At 33.7% G+C, this 18,514-nt stretch overlaps 1 protein-coding gene across 1 annotated transcript in view; it reads right to left on the bottom strand.

Annotated features, from left to right (window-relative positions):
* Positions 1–18,514, bottom strand: part of LOC108736623 (obscurin) — a 66,742-nt gene that overhangs the window by 36,780 nt on the left and 11,448 nt on the right. The gene's annotated exons all lie outside the window — the stretch shown is intronic.

An 18,514-nucleotide genomic window follows, 5' to 3' on the forward strand; every position in this document is an offset into this window, starting at 1 on the left:
TTTTATTTTCAACAAGATGGTGCTCCGCCGCACTATCACAGGGACGTACGAGCTTACCTGGATCAAAATTTGTCGGGCCAGTGGATAGGACGCAGGGGGCCAATCGAGTTTCCAGCACGCTCTCCAGACCTTACACCACTGGATTTCTTCTTGTGGGGCACAGTAAAAGATGAGGTGTACAAACGTAAACCACGTAACCTAGACATTCTTTGGAATGAGATTCAAGCAGTGTGTAGAGAAATCTCATTGGACGTTTTGATACGATGTACAGAATCTGTGGTGACTCGTACTCAGAATTGTATTGATGCTGTAGGTCACCAATTTGAACAGTATTAACATTTGTTATTTATGTTTCATTTACCTTGGACTTTCAGCTTTCTATTTTCCTGAAATTTAACTTTGTAGAACGGTAAATAAATTTTCTATGGAAGTTCAAAGTGTGTATACATTTTTTTGAAGCACCCTGTATTTTGAAAAACCTAACTGTAGATAGGGTTACTACCACCTCTTGTTATTATGTCATTGGTTGATAATTTATTGTTACCTAGTTAATTATAGTAATTAAAAATAAATACCTACCTAATGATTATGATTGTTATTATTGTTGTTTGTCGGAACATCGTTTCATTTCTGTTAAATAGATACAACCGAAATAAATAAAATGTAGTTGTTCGCAAATGGGCCTACAATTATTAAGAGCACCTGGATCTCAATACGAGTGTTCGCAAATAACACCAAAATGTGGTTGTTCGCATCTGAAACGTTCGCAAGTAAGACGACACCCTTGTTTAGAACACCATTTTTCTCGATTGTTTTAGATTCATAAAGTTATCCTTAGTTGACACGTTTCTGACTATCATCTAGTGGACTAAAAACATTTGGGACGAGGTTTGAACATTCACATAAATGTGTGGCTTTATCAGTAGATATATGTGTACGCTTACGATTACTTGCATTTTTTTTTGGCATTATGTACATTACATAATTATTAATTGTGTTCAACGTGCCATGAAAGTATGATATTGCCAAACCAATTAAAATCATTGTTTTACACGTGTAATTTGTCTGCCCTAATTTCACAATAGAATGGGCATTATTGATTGTGGTAGTACTAGTAAAATGGAAAAAAATATTTAATAAATAATTAAATTATTATAAGTATTTTTAAAGTACACTATAATCTACTCGAAAGCTTTGTCAGTGTTTGGAAACAGTCTTTGAAGAAATGTGTGCAGGACCGTATCCGAATTGTATAACTAATACAAAATCTCATGATACCTCACATGGGTGCGAGACGGGCCTTAGTACATTTATATTGTATATTGTCAAAACATTAATCATGTGCCCTGCAACACAATGAGGAATCTTGTAGATAAACTCTAAACAGTGATAAGTTACGTTTTTATGCGATGGAAATATAGAAACTATTGAACTGTCCTAATCAAGAATGTGGTTCATGAAATTCTGCTCTACCTCAACCTTAGTTTTTTCCACTGTTATGCTGACTTAATAACGACAAAGTAACCAAAAGAATTTAATGAGAAAATGTTCAAAGCATATTGTAATTAATAAAGAAAATCTTGCTTTTCCAATATCTGCTAAATACAGTAGTTTTAGGCAGTCGGCAGTATAACTAAAAACTTCTTGGAAGTTGAATGCAGTTAAATAAACAGTCATTAGTAGATATACAATATTTTGTTGCATTTCACATGTAATAATTAGTTTAATGTAAACTTTCCCTAATAGAAATTGTTTGAGTTCTTCAGTTTTGTTATCGATGGTTTTCCATGCATGGCCTTTCGATATCATTGTCCAATGCATAATTTAAGTACATAAAAATAATATATTAAATGTAAAAAATAGGTTTGTGGTTAGATTTAACAATAGTTGTGTCTAGTTGAGCTTAGATGAGAGGTCGTCATGCGATCATTTTTTGGCTCATAACACAGTAGATAATGGGTAGAGCTATCAGTATGTCGCAAATGAAGATGTAGAATTATGTCCAATTAATTTTTTCATTATTTCATTTGTAATTACACGAACGTAATTATAATGATGGCTTAATTGGATAGATGACTCGCAGGAATAAACAATTCAGAAAAAATCGCGATTTCGATCTTTTTGGATCTCATCACAGCGTCGCAGGCAGCTCCGACAGTACACAGACCAACTTTTACCTGCTGTCTTAACAGTACGTTTTAGAAAATACCACNCTGTTAAGACAGCAGGTAAAAGTTGGTCTGTGTTCTGTCGGAGCTGCCTGCGACGCGCTGATGAGATCCAAAAAGATCGAAATCGCGATCCCCGTCTGGCAGTTTCGACAGAATACAGACTACTTCGAATTATTTTATTCCATTTCATTCATAGTTCTTCTATCTAACGCAGTTTCTTGATGGAAGATGGAGAAATGTTAGAGAATGCAATTTCTTCCAAGTTGTGGTTTCTTTGTTACCGTATTTCTTGTTAAAATATGTAGGGTTAAAACTGGTTATATAATAAACTGGACTACATAAGCTTTTTAACGGATTTGGTTCATTATTGTTTTGGGAGATATGAGCTTTCAAAAAACACGTCCTTTTCTATCATTATTAACACACTCTACCTCTGCCATTATTTAAATAAATTTATAAACCGTAATACCTATGCAAATAGATTTAACAATGTGTTGAAGTAATAACGTTAATAAAAACAAGGAGAATGTCGTTGTTTGTTTGAAAAGGTAACGAAATGCATTATGCCTTTATTTTGTTTTGGTTTAGTACGTATGGGTTTAGGTGAAAGTTCGAAATCGACTAATAAAATATCGAAAAACAAAAAAATATACATTCGAATATTTGTGTAACTAGAACAAGGTCGTGGTACATTATTCTCAATACAATTCTATAAATAAGTCGTCGTTATTTCAAAGCACAACTGTGTTCGTCTATGATAGAGAGTCCCAGAGAGTAAAGTTAGCCATTAGTTGCGATTAACTAAAATTATGAGACACCCACTTTATGTTTTATGAACGAAAAGAAGAAAAAAATGCGTGAAAACAGGTGGATAGAATGTAATACAAAACATTTTCTACATTTCTAGTTTTAATGGTGTAAAAAAATATTTCCACAACAGGATTATCAACAATGATCCTTATTTCTATAGAACGCTAATATTACACATATTATCATGAACGAATAATCATACAATATTTTATATTGTTTTGCAATTTTTATGAGAAATGGAAGGGTGAAGTTACAGCGCTTCCACACTCGGTTGCTTCCCGACTAGAATTTTAAGGGGGATACGGGTAGCGTCCTTAAGTGGGTAGCCCACTACCCATTGTGGGCCCTATAAGATTGCCTTTTAGGGAATTGTTACCAAGTTTTTTTCATTTTACCGAGAGTATTTTTAAATGGATTTGTCTCAATCCTCATTTTAGTATCTTCACTTTTTTTTGTGGAATTTTCATGAGGAATCTACGGGGAAATCCCTATTTCATCATGCCCCTCATTAGCCACATTAGGCTCGCACGCTAAATGGGGCATGCCCCTTATAGATTCTAGTCGGGTTGTTGTCGACACTAGAAGTTACAAAATATAATTAAATAACTATATAGTAAAGCTTTCATTAGTTTTCAATGAATTATGGTTTCATTTCAGATAAGAATACCTACGAGAGATCACCTGAAGGATATAGAAATCTAGAGATTCCTTGAACAATGGGTAAGTCTACAACTTTCGATTTTTACTTTATATTAAAAAATTCTTGTGCTTATTTTTACATTACATACATACTTTCTGAACATGATTCTTTAAAACTAACGATAGACGACAGAGTCGGCCTTAGAAAGTGGCACCGCCGTTTTGAGATGCCACAGAGTCTTAGTTAAGCTTGTAGATAAACTCTAAACAGTGATAAGTTACGTTTTTATGCGATGGAAATATAGAAACTATTGAACTGTCCTAATCAAGAATGTGGTTCATGAAATTCTGCTCTACCTCTACCTTAGTTTTTTCCACTGTTATGCTGACTTAATAACGACAAAGTAACCAAAAGAATTTAATGAGAAAATGTTCAAAGCATATTGTAATTAATAAAGAAAATCTTGCTTTTCCAATATCTGCTAAATACAGTAGTTTTAGGCAGTCGGCAGTATAACTAAAAACTTCTTGGAAGTTGAATGCAGTTAAATAAACAGTCATTAGTAGATATACAATATTTTGTTGCATTTCACATGTAATAATTAGTTTAATGTAAACTTTCCCTAATAGAAATTGTTTGAGTTCTTCAGTTTTGTTATCGATGGTTTTCCATGCATGGCCTTTCGATATCATTGTCCAATGCATAATTTAAGTACATAAAAATAATATATTAAATGTAAAAAATAGGTTTGTGGTTAGATTTAACAATAGTTGTGTCTAGTTGAGCTTAGATGAGAGGTCGTCATGCGATCATTTCTGACACATATTTAGGACAACATCAATTTTGTACACACATTCTTAGGAATACAGAAAAGGAGAAAGGATACCTTTTATCAAGAAAAGATACTGTTCCCGAGGGATAAAAAAAATAGTTTTATGTGGTTGTTGATAATTTTTGACAGTTGTTTAGGAGTTAGTGCTATTTGCGAACGTGTCATTTGCGAACAAATGAGATTTAGTGGCACTTGCGAATAGCAATAAGTAGCCTTGGGTTGACCTAGAAATTATAGTTTCATTTGCGAACAGACAGTAAGTTATTTAGCCTCTGTTATATAGGGGTTTCATCTCTTCGGAGTATATCTTTGGTATAGATATATATCTTCCTCCCGTGCTCGTTTTTTTGCCGAAAACAATCCCCTCTTTACTTCAAAAAGAGCCATATCCGGCTTACAAGCATGTGGTGTGACTGACATTACTTCATCACACTCGCTCTTTAACTTTCTTTTGCACTGTTGTTTATTCTCTTGAATACATAACGAAGTGATAACTCCTTTTGCTGTTGCGATAATTTCCATTTTCGAAAAATGTAACGTTAAGCCGTTAAGGTAACAAATCTTGACTTCACTTCTTAAAATCGCAAGGATTAATGTTATATACAGGGTGCTTCAAAAAAATGTATACACACTTTGAACTTCCATAGAAAATTTATTTACCGTTCTACAAAGTTAAATTTCAGGAAAATAGAAAGCTGAAAGTCCAATGTAAATGAAACATAAATAACAAATGTTAATACTGTTCAAATTGGTGACCTACAGCATCAATACAATTCTGAGTACGAGTCACCACAGATTCTGTACATCGTATCAAAACGTNAAAACAAGGAGAATGTCGTTGTTTGTTTGAAAAGGTAACGAAATGCATTATGCCTTTATTTTGTTTTGGTTTAGTACGTATGGGTTTAGGTGAAAGTTCGAAATCGACTAATAAAATATCGAAAAACAAAAAAATATACATTCGAATATTTGTGTAACTAGAACAAGGTCGTGGTACATTATTCTCAATACAATTCTATAAATAAGTCGTCGTTATTTCAAAGCACAACTGTGTTCGTCTATGATAGAGAGTCCCAGAGAGTAAAGTTAGCCATTAGTTGCGATTAACTAAAATTATGAGACACCCACTTTATGTTTTATGAACGAAAAGAAGAAAAAAATGCGTGAAAACAGGTGGATAGAATGTAATACAAAACATTTTCTACATTTCTAGTTTTAATGGTGTAAAAAAATATTTCCACAACAGGATTATCAACAATGATCCTTATTTCTATAGAACGCTAATATTACACATATTATCATGAACGAATAATCATACAATATTTTATATTGTTTTGCAATTTTTATGAGAAATGGAAGGGTGAAGTTACAGCGCTTCCACACTCGGTTGCTTCCCGACTAGAATTTTAAGGGGGATACGGGTAGCGTCCTTAAGTGGGTAGCCCACTACCCATTGTGGGCCCTATAAGATTGCCTTTTAGGGAATTGTTACCAAGTTTTTTTCATTTTACCGAGAGTATTTTTAAATGGATTTGTCTCAATCCTCATTTTAGTATCTTCACTTTTTTTTGTGGAATTTTCATGAGGAATCTACGGGGAAATCCCTATTTCATCATGCCCCTCATTAGCCACATTAGGCCCGCACGCTAAATGGGGCATGCCCCTTATAGATTCTAGTCGGGTTGTTGTCGACACTAGAAGTTACAAAATATAATTAAATAACTATATAGTAAAGCTTTCATTAGTTTTCAATGAATTATGGTTTCATTTCAGATAAGAATACCTACGAGAGATCACCTGAAGGATATAGAAATCTAGAGATTCCTTGAACAATGGGTAAGTCTACAACTTTCGATTTTTACTTTATATTAAAAAATTCTTGTGCTTATTTTTACATTACATACATACTTTCTGAACATGATTCTTTAAAACTAACGATAGACGACAGAGTCGGCCTTAGAAAGTGGCACCGCCGTTTTGAGATGCCACAGAGTCTTAGTTAAGGGTGTCACTCTAAGGCCGCTACTCACTAACAACATAGTAATCGTGAATAGAAATCACCACTGTCTGTGACGCTTTCGCTTAATCGTAATTTTTAATTAAAATTTTAACTAAACTAAACAATTGCAAGGAAGTGAAGTGGTCGACTTTAAATGTTCATATTCGGGTGGACAGTTGGTTGTATATGCGTACGTTCTAATGACGTATAATAACCAAATTTGGACAGCTTAAAGTTGTAATGTAATATGCTTTATTTGGGATATCCGCAACTGTCAATTGTTAATTAATTATGCAATCAGTAACGAAAGCGTCCATTTACGACAAATCGGCGCAAATATAACTAAAATCCAACCACTTATATCCAACCTTATTGACTTAATAGATTTCTTTATACTTATTACAATTGCTTCCAGTATTTTTAACGAAAAGTAATTTACAATTTCATTATCAGCATCTAAAACAAAATAAAAAGACAGTTTTGAAAAAATATTCACGGATTCTGTTCCGGCATTGTGTCTTCTCTTGTGCTACAATGTACAGTTTCCAATTATTTATGAAAAAAATGAAATATTTCCTTTGGCATAATAAATTTTGAAAGAATATTTTTGATATTCAGTTCTCAAATTGTTATCTGCTCTTACAATTACATGAGTGTTAATGACAACAGAGGAAATGACGTTGTAGATTGGCTCAGTGCCATCATTTTTTAGTCGAAATAAAAACAGCAGTTATACGTGTAGTTGTGGTATAATTCTTTTTAAACAAGAAGAAAATGCTTGCAGGAATATCTGTAATTAATCGCACAAGTTACTAGTGAAAACGTTTAATGTAAACGGTTATCTATCAACCATGTTTTCAATTCCTTTATCGAAGCAATTGATGCAATAGTACTTACATTCTCTATCAAGTCAAGTGCTACGTTTTCAGGACGAATTTTAAGAAAATGTGAACTCAAAAGTTACAAATTAATGCTAGAAATAAAATTAAATTATATGACCTACATGACTATGTCTGCATTTTCGTAACCTAGTAAATTCTAAGAAATAGCATTCATTCGGCAAATGTACAATTTTGTATTTACTTTTTATATTTTAAGTAGAGATGAGCAAAGCTGACAGTCTCTGTATTGGTCTTGATTTCGCTTTTGGTTTTGGTCTTGCGTATTAAGTCTTAGTTTTACTCATTTGTTCTGATACGTTTTTAATAATTCTTCTAAGCACAAATTCTTCTATTTACCGACATTGTCTTAATTCAATGCATGAATTCATCCATCATCCAGCGCATAAATTGACCTTTAACGAACAAAATAGTGCAAGGTACTTGAAAGAAGTAAAAAATAGTTTGTTTCTATATTTCGACGATGTGTTAACCAGACATAGGAACAAAGAACACCTACTGCGAGGACATTCTTGTAGATCCTTTCTTTAACTTTTTTTATATTTAGTGTTGAAATTTAGTAAAGCAAACTAAAAATTTCAAATACTAAAAATGTTCTAATGCAAGAAAAAAAATTATTTAAGTTGCTTCAAATAGTTTAACTCATCATAAATCCACCGCAAATAATAAGTTTTCGTTTAGTTTTGCGTATTTATTCATGGTCTTGCATACTCTGTCTTGGTTTTAGTCTTAGTCTTGTCCTTTCGATCTTGATTTTGTTCATTCAGTCTTGGTCTTGTTAGTATAAAGACAGATCAAGACCAAGAGCAAGACTGCAAGACCAAGAGCAATTTTGCTCATTACTAATTTTGATTGATACGGATAAGTAATTCCTAAACCGAGATCGTAATTGTACTAGCATTGGTTTTGATATTGTACATTCGTTACGTTCTTGTTACGATAAGTAAGTAATTTTTTTAATTTAAACCGGTTTTTAAAGTAAGAACCAATACAGATTCTCATCCATTACAATTTCGATTCCAGTGTTTTTTGAATTATCTTCATGGGTTGTTAGTTTTGTTTGTTAGGTTGACAAAAAAATATATACTAATATACGCTCTCATCTACGACCCGTTCTAAAAATGCAGACTGAAAACAAATTGCATAATGTGTTTTTAGTTTAAACTTTGTGCGTAATGTACTATTTTACCATTTGCATAAACATTCATAAAACAGTACCTACTAAAAAAGCGCTATGTTCCAATTAACTTTCATCAACTGTATGGTGTATGTACAAGTGTGTATATTATGTTGTACCTAGTATAGAAAACGTTGTCTTTTTGTTTTTCACCGTTTTATAAATGTACGAGGTCTATTCAAAAAGTATCGCGAATTTTGTGTTTTTTCAAAAATTATTTATTTATTCATAAATATCTATTTTGTCCCTATCAAAGTAATCCCCACCAGATATTATACACTTGTGCCAACATTTTTTCCAATCCTCGAAGCACTTCAAAAAATCATTTTTTGTGATCATGTTCAGCTCCTCCTTCGATGCCGGCTTTATCTCCTCAATTGTAGCGTGGCGTCGTCCTTTCATGGGCTTCTTCGGTTTCAGAAACAAGAAAGTCACAGGGTGCCAGATCTGGAGAATACGGTGGATGTGTGTTGTTTTTGGTCAAAAATTCACACTCACAAGCAACGATGTGTGAGCAGGGGCGTTATCATGGTGCAAAAGCCACAAATACGGGCGTTTCTGCTTCGGGCAAATTGCGCATAACTTGCAGGTAATATTCATTATTGACCATTCTACCCTGTGGCAAGAACTCATGATGCACTACGCCCCTGCAATCGAAGAAAACTGTAAGCAAAACCTAACTTGGCAAGCTGTTTTCGGTTTCGTGCGGCAGCTTCCATTGGAATGATTGACCGTTGGTTTCTACATCATAACCATAAACCCTTGATTCGTTACCAGTAATGACCCTCTAGAGCAAATTTGGGTCGTCGCGTACAGAGTCCAGCAGCTCCTTAGCACTGTTAATGCGATGCTGTTTTTGATCGAAATTGAGCAATTTTTCTACAAATTTTGCGGCTACCCGTCTCAAGCCCAAATCATTGGTAAAAATCGAATGGCAGGGGCCAGTCGATATGTTTAGGTTCTCAGTAACTTCTCTAACGGTGATTCGACGATTCGCCAATACTATTTTCTTCACTTCATCAATGTTTTCACCTGTTGTTGATGTGCTCGGGCGTCCAACTCGCTCTTCGTCGTTCACATCTTTTCGGCCCTCCACGATCATTTTGTACAGCCGGTTAACGTTGCTTCGGTCTAAAGTAGCTTCACCATATGCCACAGTCAACATTCGGAATACTTCCGCGCACTTTTGTTTTTCACACAAAATTTGATATCTACAGATTCTTCGATCCATTTTTTGGAATTGGCAAAAATCAAAGACGAGCCAAAACACGTGCAAGCAAAGCAGCTGTCAAAAATTATCTGAACAATTAACATAGCTGAACTTGTCAGCATAAGTGAGAGACATGAGTACCAACATAAGTCCAATATACGTCACCCGCGGAAATTAAAAATTCGCGATACTTTTTGAACAAACCTCGTATAAGCAGTAAAGCAGTTGGCAAAATATACCGCAGTGGACAGATAAACACGTGTAAGTAATAAACAGATAGGCAAATAAAAAATAATGTTTTAAAAACAGAAAGTATTCCTGAAGTAGACGAAATCCAATCGCAAAATATTGTTTCTTAATTCGAAAAGACCGTTAATTTTTATTTATTTGACCGGAATTAATTTTGTTGTTTTGATGAGTATATTTGGATCTTCCACATTGTTATTTCAAGAACTATTTCACCGTTTTACGACGTTTTCTGCTATAACAGCCGAACATTTAAGTATTTCATTGTTTAAGGCTGCACCTGTAAAATTTTTAGATTGAGATTCATTAGGTACTTGGGAACCACGTCAATTGTGCAACATTTATTGCTGTTTGCAGTTTTTGATCGCTTGACCGAGTCATTTTTGGCTCTAGTATTAAATCGGATAGTGGGCCGCAAATTCCGCTTTAAATATACGCCGTTATTAATATCCTGCCGCATAAAAAGCTAGAAATGAACAGTTCAGATAACTTGTAAATAAGTCGAAAATATACACAACTTCTTAATAATATTGTTACTAAGGCTTCACCAGATGTATAACTGTAATTATGATTTTGAAAAATATTTTCGTCAAGTTTGTTATATCAGAAACCAACTGTTAGTGATAGTAATAATGGTCCACAGTTTGATAATCAGTTAATGAAAGAATTTGCAATAGCAATGGGGCTTAAAACATGAGACATCAAGTCATCATTGAGTTCAAATCAGTGGTATGGCAGAAAAAATTGAGGAAGTTGGAAGAGACCCATGCCTGGTGTTAGAAAAAGAATATGCGTGCATCAAGGAGTTGGACTAAACTGTAAATTCTTTCATTAACTAGTTATCAAACTGTGGACCACTAACAGTTGTTTTGTCATAGATACTACAAACCTGGGAAAATTTTTAAAAAAAAAATGTACTTAATTATGTCCTAATTACAAGTACACTTCTGATGAAATCTTACCCGGAGAAAATGAAAAACGAAAATTTACCTAAATATTAAGCCGATCATCATCATCATAAGGTCGTCAGTCCTAAGACTGGTTGGACACGTACCTCCACTCATTCCTATCCTGAACTAAACTTCACATTTCCCTAAAATTAGAACAACCCACATCCTTAACTATTTGCGAAGAGTAATCTAATCTAGGTCTACCTCTACCCCTCCTAACTCCTGTTTCTGCTTCGAATATGTCTCTGACTAGACCTTCATGCCTGAGAAGATGTCCTACCAACCTATCTCGCCTATTTTTTATTGACTTCCATAGAGTCCTCTGTTCTCCTATTCTTCCTAATACTTCTTCATTTCTAACCTTTTCTACCCACGATATCCTCATCNTCCTAACTCCTGTTTCTGCCTCTAATATGTCTCTGACTAGACCTTCATGCCTGAGAAGATGTCCTACCAACCTATCTCGCCTATTTTTTATTGACTTCCATAGAGTCCTCTGTTCTCCTATTCTTCCTAATACTTCTTCATTTCTAACCTTTTCTACCCACGTTATCCTCATCATTCGCCTATAACACCACATTTCGAACGCTTCTAACCTTTTCTTTTCCGCCACGCCCACTGTCCATGTTTAGCACCCGTACAACGCCGCGCTCCAAACATACACCTTTAACAACCTTTTTCGAATTTCTAAATTCATCGTTCGCGAGCTTAGAAGTGACTTCTTTTTATTAAAGGCGACACGACCCTGCGCTATCCTCTGCTTTATATCCCTACTAGATATCTAAAATCAGCCATTTCTAATTTTTCGTCTCCTCAGGCGATATTTACAATTTATCCCACTTCTTCTTAAGCGAAAATAATAAAAATTACAATTTGTACCCGAATTTGTAAAAAAAAATCCCAACAGATATAAATTTACTTGGTATTTTAGTTGATTTTACAAATTTAATTGTAATAATCAAGAAAATTTAAATAATTTTTAAAGAAACATGTCAAAATTGAAATTATTATTGAGTTAACTAATAAATTCTATTATTTCTTCGGCAAATTCAGTCATTTACAATCGAAAATTGTAATTTTTGCGTTGTCATCAAAATTTAGTTTTTTCCGTGTAGTAAGGCGAAACAATTGCTAAGTGTTGTAATATAATTTGTGAAAATGAACATTTAGTTGTATTTTATTAATGAACTATGAGTTTTCATCAATGTTATTCACAAATTTTGTTTGTTAATTACAATATTGCCCGCAATTCCTTTGTTTAAAAGCCGGTGTCAAATAAAAAAACCTACTTTTAGGTAAAATTAGAATTACTGTAATGAATGGGTAGCAAAGCGTGGATGGTGGGCGCTGCGGAAAAAAAGTTTGACATTTTTGGTGTTATAGGCGGAAACTAAAAAAAAATATCGTCAATATAAATGGGTAGAAACGAGGAAGTATTAGAATGAGTGGGGTAATAGAGGGCGTTATGGAAATCAATATGAAATAGGCGAGATATGTAGGTTGGTAGTACATCATGTATGGCTAGTTAGAGACATATTAGAAGCAAAAACAGGAGTTAAAAGTAGCAGAGGTGGATTTAAATTAGATTACTGTTCTCAAATACAATTAGAGATGTTAATTGATTTACTTTTCAAGCAATGTGAAGATTGACTCAAGATAGGAAGAAGTAGAGGTGCTTGTCCACCCAGTCTTGTGATTGCTATTAAAACTGTGTAAGTTTCTGTGTCCCAGAAGATGATCATGCCTACTTTAAAGTTAATTTCCATACAATATATTCAACGTATTTAATTATTCATTTGAGAAGAAGGTTTTATTTTACAACCCCTACGGGGAAATGGAATTATATTTTCTGATAAGCTTTTTTGGAATTAAGAAATTATATTAATCAAGCAAGAATACCCGTTTCAGAAAAATTGATGATTTATTATTTCTGAAAGGAAAACGATGGGTTTCGACCGTAAGTTATTTTCAAAGTTTAGTGTTGCCTTGTGGGTAATATGTTAGAAAAACTGAATTAGAAAAGATGTTGCAGACATGCGTAAATGATTTTTCAAATTTATTTATAAATTCCTTTAATTCTTCAAGTATGAAGACAACATGCGTACTATACTCCTGCGATAAAGCTTTGAAGTGAATTAGTAAGTAAATCAGTGGAATTAATTGTACTAGAGAACTTGTCATCAACCGAAAATCATCACGTAAATTGGAGCGACCGCACAATTCAATTATAACATCGTTCTTGAATTTTAGAATTACTATTTAATAACTAGTTACTTTGTATAAGGTAATACTTAAGCCAATTAATTCTTAATTTGTTGTGACACCTTTGTTTTTTTTTTGAGGACCAATGAAGATAAACATTCTAAACTGCTTTTATTTAATATTTAAATTTATTCATTGGATGAGTAATTAATGTCCTTTTAAAGGATTTGGCAAATCAAAATCACATGTGGTTGTTTTAATCCTGCACTACGAATAATAAGAGCAATGGCAACGTTTTGTATGAACGTCCATCATCGGTTGCGCGACGGTATTTCTGTCCTGTGTAAGTGTGAAGCGGCACACAGAGATAAATACTCACACACACACACAAACAAACTTACTCCCACTCAAGCCAATTCACTGCAAGGTCGACCAAAAAGCTAGTTTTATTATAGATAAGAGCGCGGCACACTTGATTAACGCAATAAAAGAAATCAAATAAAAAAATGTCACTTGACCACGTGTCACAATGATAAGGGGATTGTGATACCTGTAGTCGGGGGTGTTTGTCGCACGTGTAGGGGTGCAGGAGGCGTTCACAGATCGGATGCGCGGGACGAACTGGTCACGGGCACCTATGAAGACGCTACCGACGACGAACGCCGCGACGTCTATAGATAGAAATTCGCGAGAGGCGGGCAGCTCGGATGACAGCGTCGGAGACGCCTCGACGATGACGACGCCACCGACGGACGTTATATTTTCTTCTGATGATGCCACCGTGGGCCATGTAGGAGTCGTGCGTACGGCCTTTTCTTATTTAAACATCAGCAGGTTGTCGAGCAAACGATCACGAACACGTCAATGGGATGCAGTTTGATTAATTATTTCTTTTATTTTGGTTTTACAATTAACATCGCTTAATCTTGTCTTGGAAGACGCTTGAGCAACAGGAACAAACCTTTGGTACGTAAGTAAGGTCAAGAATAACTAGGAGAAGGAGGAGGTTGAGATCGCTGCAGGTAGGAGATAAAGCCTTTGCAAAATTGAAAGGTCATTATGAGAATATTTTAATCTGCATTGTTATGAGAATTGCTAAATAATCCCGAGATATGACGATGATATTCAAAGCAATGTGGCAGAGAGGATTTGTACAAAATTTGAGCTAACAAAATATCTATTTGTAAATGATCAGAATAATTATAGAAATCGTATTTCTTAATTAAAAAATGATAACTGTTTGAAAAATTATGTTCACTTAAAATCACAAGCGAATGCAAGTGAAAAACGTTGGCAGGACTTTTTAAAAATATTCAAAAAGGGTTGAGAATTCAGGCAAATTGTTACGCCGAATAGACAGAGAAGGGCTAATATCCGAATTAACCTTTTAGGAAATTAGATTATGTACGCTATCCGGATTAAAACAGTGGTGTCCATGAAATGAAATGAAAGCCAAATGTGTTTAGAAACTTTACTTTAAAAATCTGTGTTGATCCTGACAAATTATGATTAACCTGGGTTAAATATCACAGCAAAAGCAGAATGTTACCGAAAACTTCATACTATGAGGAAAGATTTTTTGGCCAACTGTTATTTAATTGTATTTCATAAGTGATATCACATAGTGTATTAGACGATTTGCAGTTTGGAAATTAATGAAGTCCTAAATGGTCATCTTCTTGATAAAACTCTGTAAATAAAGGCGAAACCTCGCGTCGGTGACTGACTTTTTGAAAACGATTTTTCGCATTCATTGAATCTGAAGACAAATGGGTGCTACTGTTAGTTTTCCTTCGTGAAATTGGAATTTTGTAGTGATGAACAAAATTAGTCTTGGTCTTGCGAAAATACAATACCAGAGCCATCTTTGTATTAATAGAAGGAAGACCAAGAGCGAACGAACAGAACCAAGAACATACAAGGTCATGGCTAAGACCAATACCAAAACCAAAAATAAATGAACAAGACGAATATCAAGACTGAGAGTCTTGATCTTGGGTCTTGTTTTGCTCTTACTAAAATTTGGTGCCGAATATTAATTAATTGTTATGTTTCCACTGGAGTTGATTGAAATGGTGTTATTCAATTAACAAAAATAAATAGGTAACTTGCATTTTGTTTTTTTTTTTTAATTTAAGTAGAACTGTCTCAAACAAATCTCATCTCTGCTAAAAAGTTCATTTTGCAATTTTCGAGTCAAAGAACTTGCATTATCGAAACTTGCGATTAATGGGTAAATTCCTTCTTGACTCTGTCGATTGCGCTTTGAAATAATTCGCTAAATTTAGCATTTGTTATTTTAATGCAGACTAGAATATATTCGCCAATGTAAACTGTACATTCATTTGAACAGTCATCACATTTTTGATGCCCCAATGTACCCATAATTGATGGTTGGATATATTGTACAAATAATGGATTTTTCCTGCCAGAAAAATTCAAGTGGATTTCTCGAGTCGAAGACTTATTGAAGAAGTCGCCGATTTTAGATGAACGAATGCGAAAGGCCGTAAAAAACAGCGCAGGATGGAATGGTTATTGGGAAAAAAAATTATTATTTAAACTCGGAAAGAAAAGGTTGGATAGATTTAAGAAGTAATGTTGTAGGAATATGATGAAAATACAGAGGATTTTAGAAAAAGTTTGAAATTAGGCGCTATTGGAGAAAGTATGAAAGTCGTTAAGGAAAATGAAAGATGGGATGGGAGGACATCTTCTGAGACACGAATGACTAGTTAGGGTAAAGAAAAGCAGAGGAAAATTTGGTTTAGATTACTGTTCGCAAATACTTAGATAGTTTGGGACATTTTAGAAGCAGACACAGGAGTAAAGAAAAGCAGAGGAAAATTTGGTTTAGATTACTGTTCGCAAATACTTACAATTCGAGAGTTTGGGACATTTTAAAAGCAGAAATAGTGTAAAAACAGGATGAAGAAAACTTGGTTTAGATTACTGTTCCCAAATATTTAGAAAGTTTGGGATAACTGATGATGAAATGTTTTTAAATATACAAATGTTGACGAGATAGTCAAAACAAGTTCATTAGGCGTGAAAGTCGCGTTTACTTTCTTTCTGAAATTCATTCATTAAAATCTCCTTTAATCTTAATCTCATGATATATAACATCTTTAGAAAAGAATGCTAAATCCCTTCGGGAAAACGACGTGCAGATAATAGGTTGCTATTTTGCAAAACAGATTAAGAAATGTCAAGTCAGTCTTAGGACTGACGAAATACACAACTGATAATAATGATTAAATGTATGTACGTATTGACAAGAAGACAATTGCTTTAGTATAAAGCGTGTAGATATTTGTTAGTACAATTAACTTTCACTGTTGGAAATCGTGTTAGATTTTATTTTTATATTTTTGTCTACGCGCATGCATAGTTTAAAATAAACCCCGTCTTGAAAACACTGTCGCATTTATAAAAATGTCACTTTTTATTTTTAGATAAATTTGTGCTATCACTAAAACAGAAATAACGACATCGAAATACTATTGCAGATACATGAGGCAATTTTATTAGCAAGCAAGGAATTAATTAAATGCTTTTATTTTTGATACTATTCGGTACAATTTTTCTGAAAAATTTTCTCAATAAATCAAAGTTAAGATGAAAACAGAAATATTTCTGTAAGTTTCACATATGTACACGGAGAAAATGAAAAAGGTAAATTTACTTAAATATTGAAGCGATATTTACAATTTATCCCACTATCCCGATGCTTCGTAAGCGAAAATAATAAAAATTACAATTTGGACCTGAATTTATTAAAATAAAATCCCAGCAGAAACACACGTACTAGATATTACAAATTTAATTGTAATAATTAAGAAACTTGAAATAATTTTAATAAGCATATCAAAATTGAGATTATTACGTTACCTAATAAATTCTACGATTTCTACGGCAAATTCAGTCATTTTTAATCGAAAATTGTAATTTTTACGTTGCGTTGTCATAAAAATTTAGTTTTCTTCGTGTAAATTATCTATACATTTTGACTTCATTTTGATCTAATAATACAATGTTTGTATTTTTGCTCTTATTTCAACCAATTTTATAATATTATTGTCCTTTTAAGTCGTATGAATATCGAGGCAGGACGAAAGTTGTATTTTTTTTTAAGCATCCGTCACGTCGTTAATACGAATGTGTGCGAAAAATATTTTTCATTCTAATTTTATAACGATTAGTCAACGCAATATAAACTATTTTTGGTTAAAAATAAAACATGGTAAGATCGTAACTTCACTTGCTGTCAAAAGAAAAACTCAGAATGCCAAACTTATCAAGATGTTTTTTAATTTTACGTACGGTATTCCAACAGCTGTATCTACTAATTTTAAATTAACGTTCAACTGTGTTTTGTGCATTTTTTAGTGATCATAAAAATCACTTTTGTGTAATCATAAAATACAAAAGTGGGTCAAAACACTGAGGTATAAAAATTTTAGTAAAGTAGATATTAATTTTAAAGTTTGTATTACTAAAGAAAATTGTAATGTTTATGCAAATAAAGCAGTACATGGGGGTATCAAGGAGAACCTTTTTGAATTACGACCTCAAAGAAGGAAAGCGGAACCCATCATAAAATCAACATGTCTCTGATGTCTGTCTGTATGTCACAGCCTATTTTCTCAGAGGCGAAGTAACATAGAAACTTTTAAACTTTTCACTCATAGTTTTTCCGATATCGTTTCCGTTTCCATTTGCATCCATGTTGCGCATTTCCGTCCCATGCTAAAATTTTAGTGTCCACATGCCAAAAAAAAGTAGGTACAATTTCAAAAAAGATTTAATCAGTTCATAACCTATTTCACCACAGTTGTATATCGGTGCGAAACATGGACAGTAGACGCGAAAAGAAAAGGTTAGAAGCATGGTGTTACAGGCGAATGATGGGGATACCGTGGATAGAGAAGGTTAGAAATTAGAAGGTATTAAAAAGAATAGGAGAACGGTAGATGCTATGGAATCAATAAGAAATAGACGTGATGCATAGGTTGGTAGGACAGCTTTTTAGGCATGAAAGGCTAACTAGAGACATTAGAAGCAGAAACAGGAGTTAAGAAGAGTAGAGGCAGAACTAGATTAAAATACTGTTCATTAATCGTTAATGTTCTAGTTTTAACGAAATGCAAAGATTAACTCAGGATAGGAAACATTGGACGTGCATATCCAACCAGTCTTAGGACTGACGATCTTATGATTAAGATGATTACCTATTTAGAAGCTATTATGTCAAATTCCAACAGTTTTTTGAAAGAAATTGAAAGAAAGTTGGATTATATTCAAGGTGGGCCTGCAGACTAACCAGAATATTCAATGCATGAGCCTTGACTTACCTGGACAAACCCTGTAGCTACACC

The sequence above is a fragment of the Agrilus planipennis genome, unplaced genomic scaffold, assembly GCF_000699045.2.
Source record: "Agrilus planipennis isolate EAB-ADULT unplaced genomic scaffold, Apla_2.0 scaffold148, whole genome shotgun sequence".
Classification (NCBI taxonomy): domain Eukaryota; kingdom Metazoa; phylum Arthropoda; class Insecta; order Coleoptera; family Buprestidae; genus Agrilus; species Agrilus planipennis.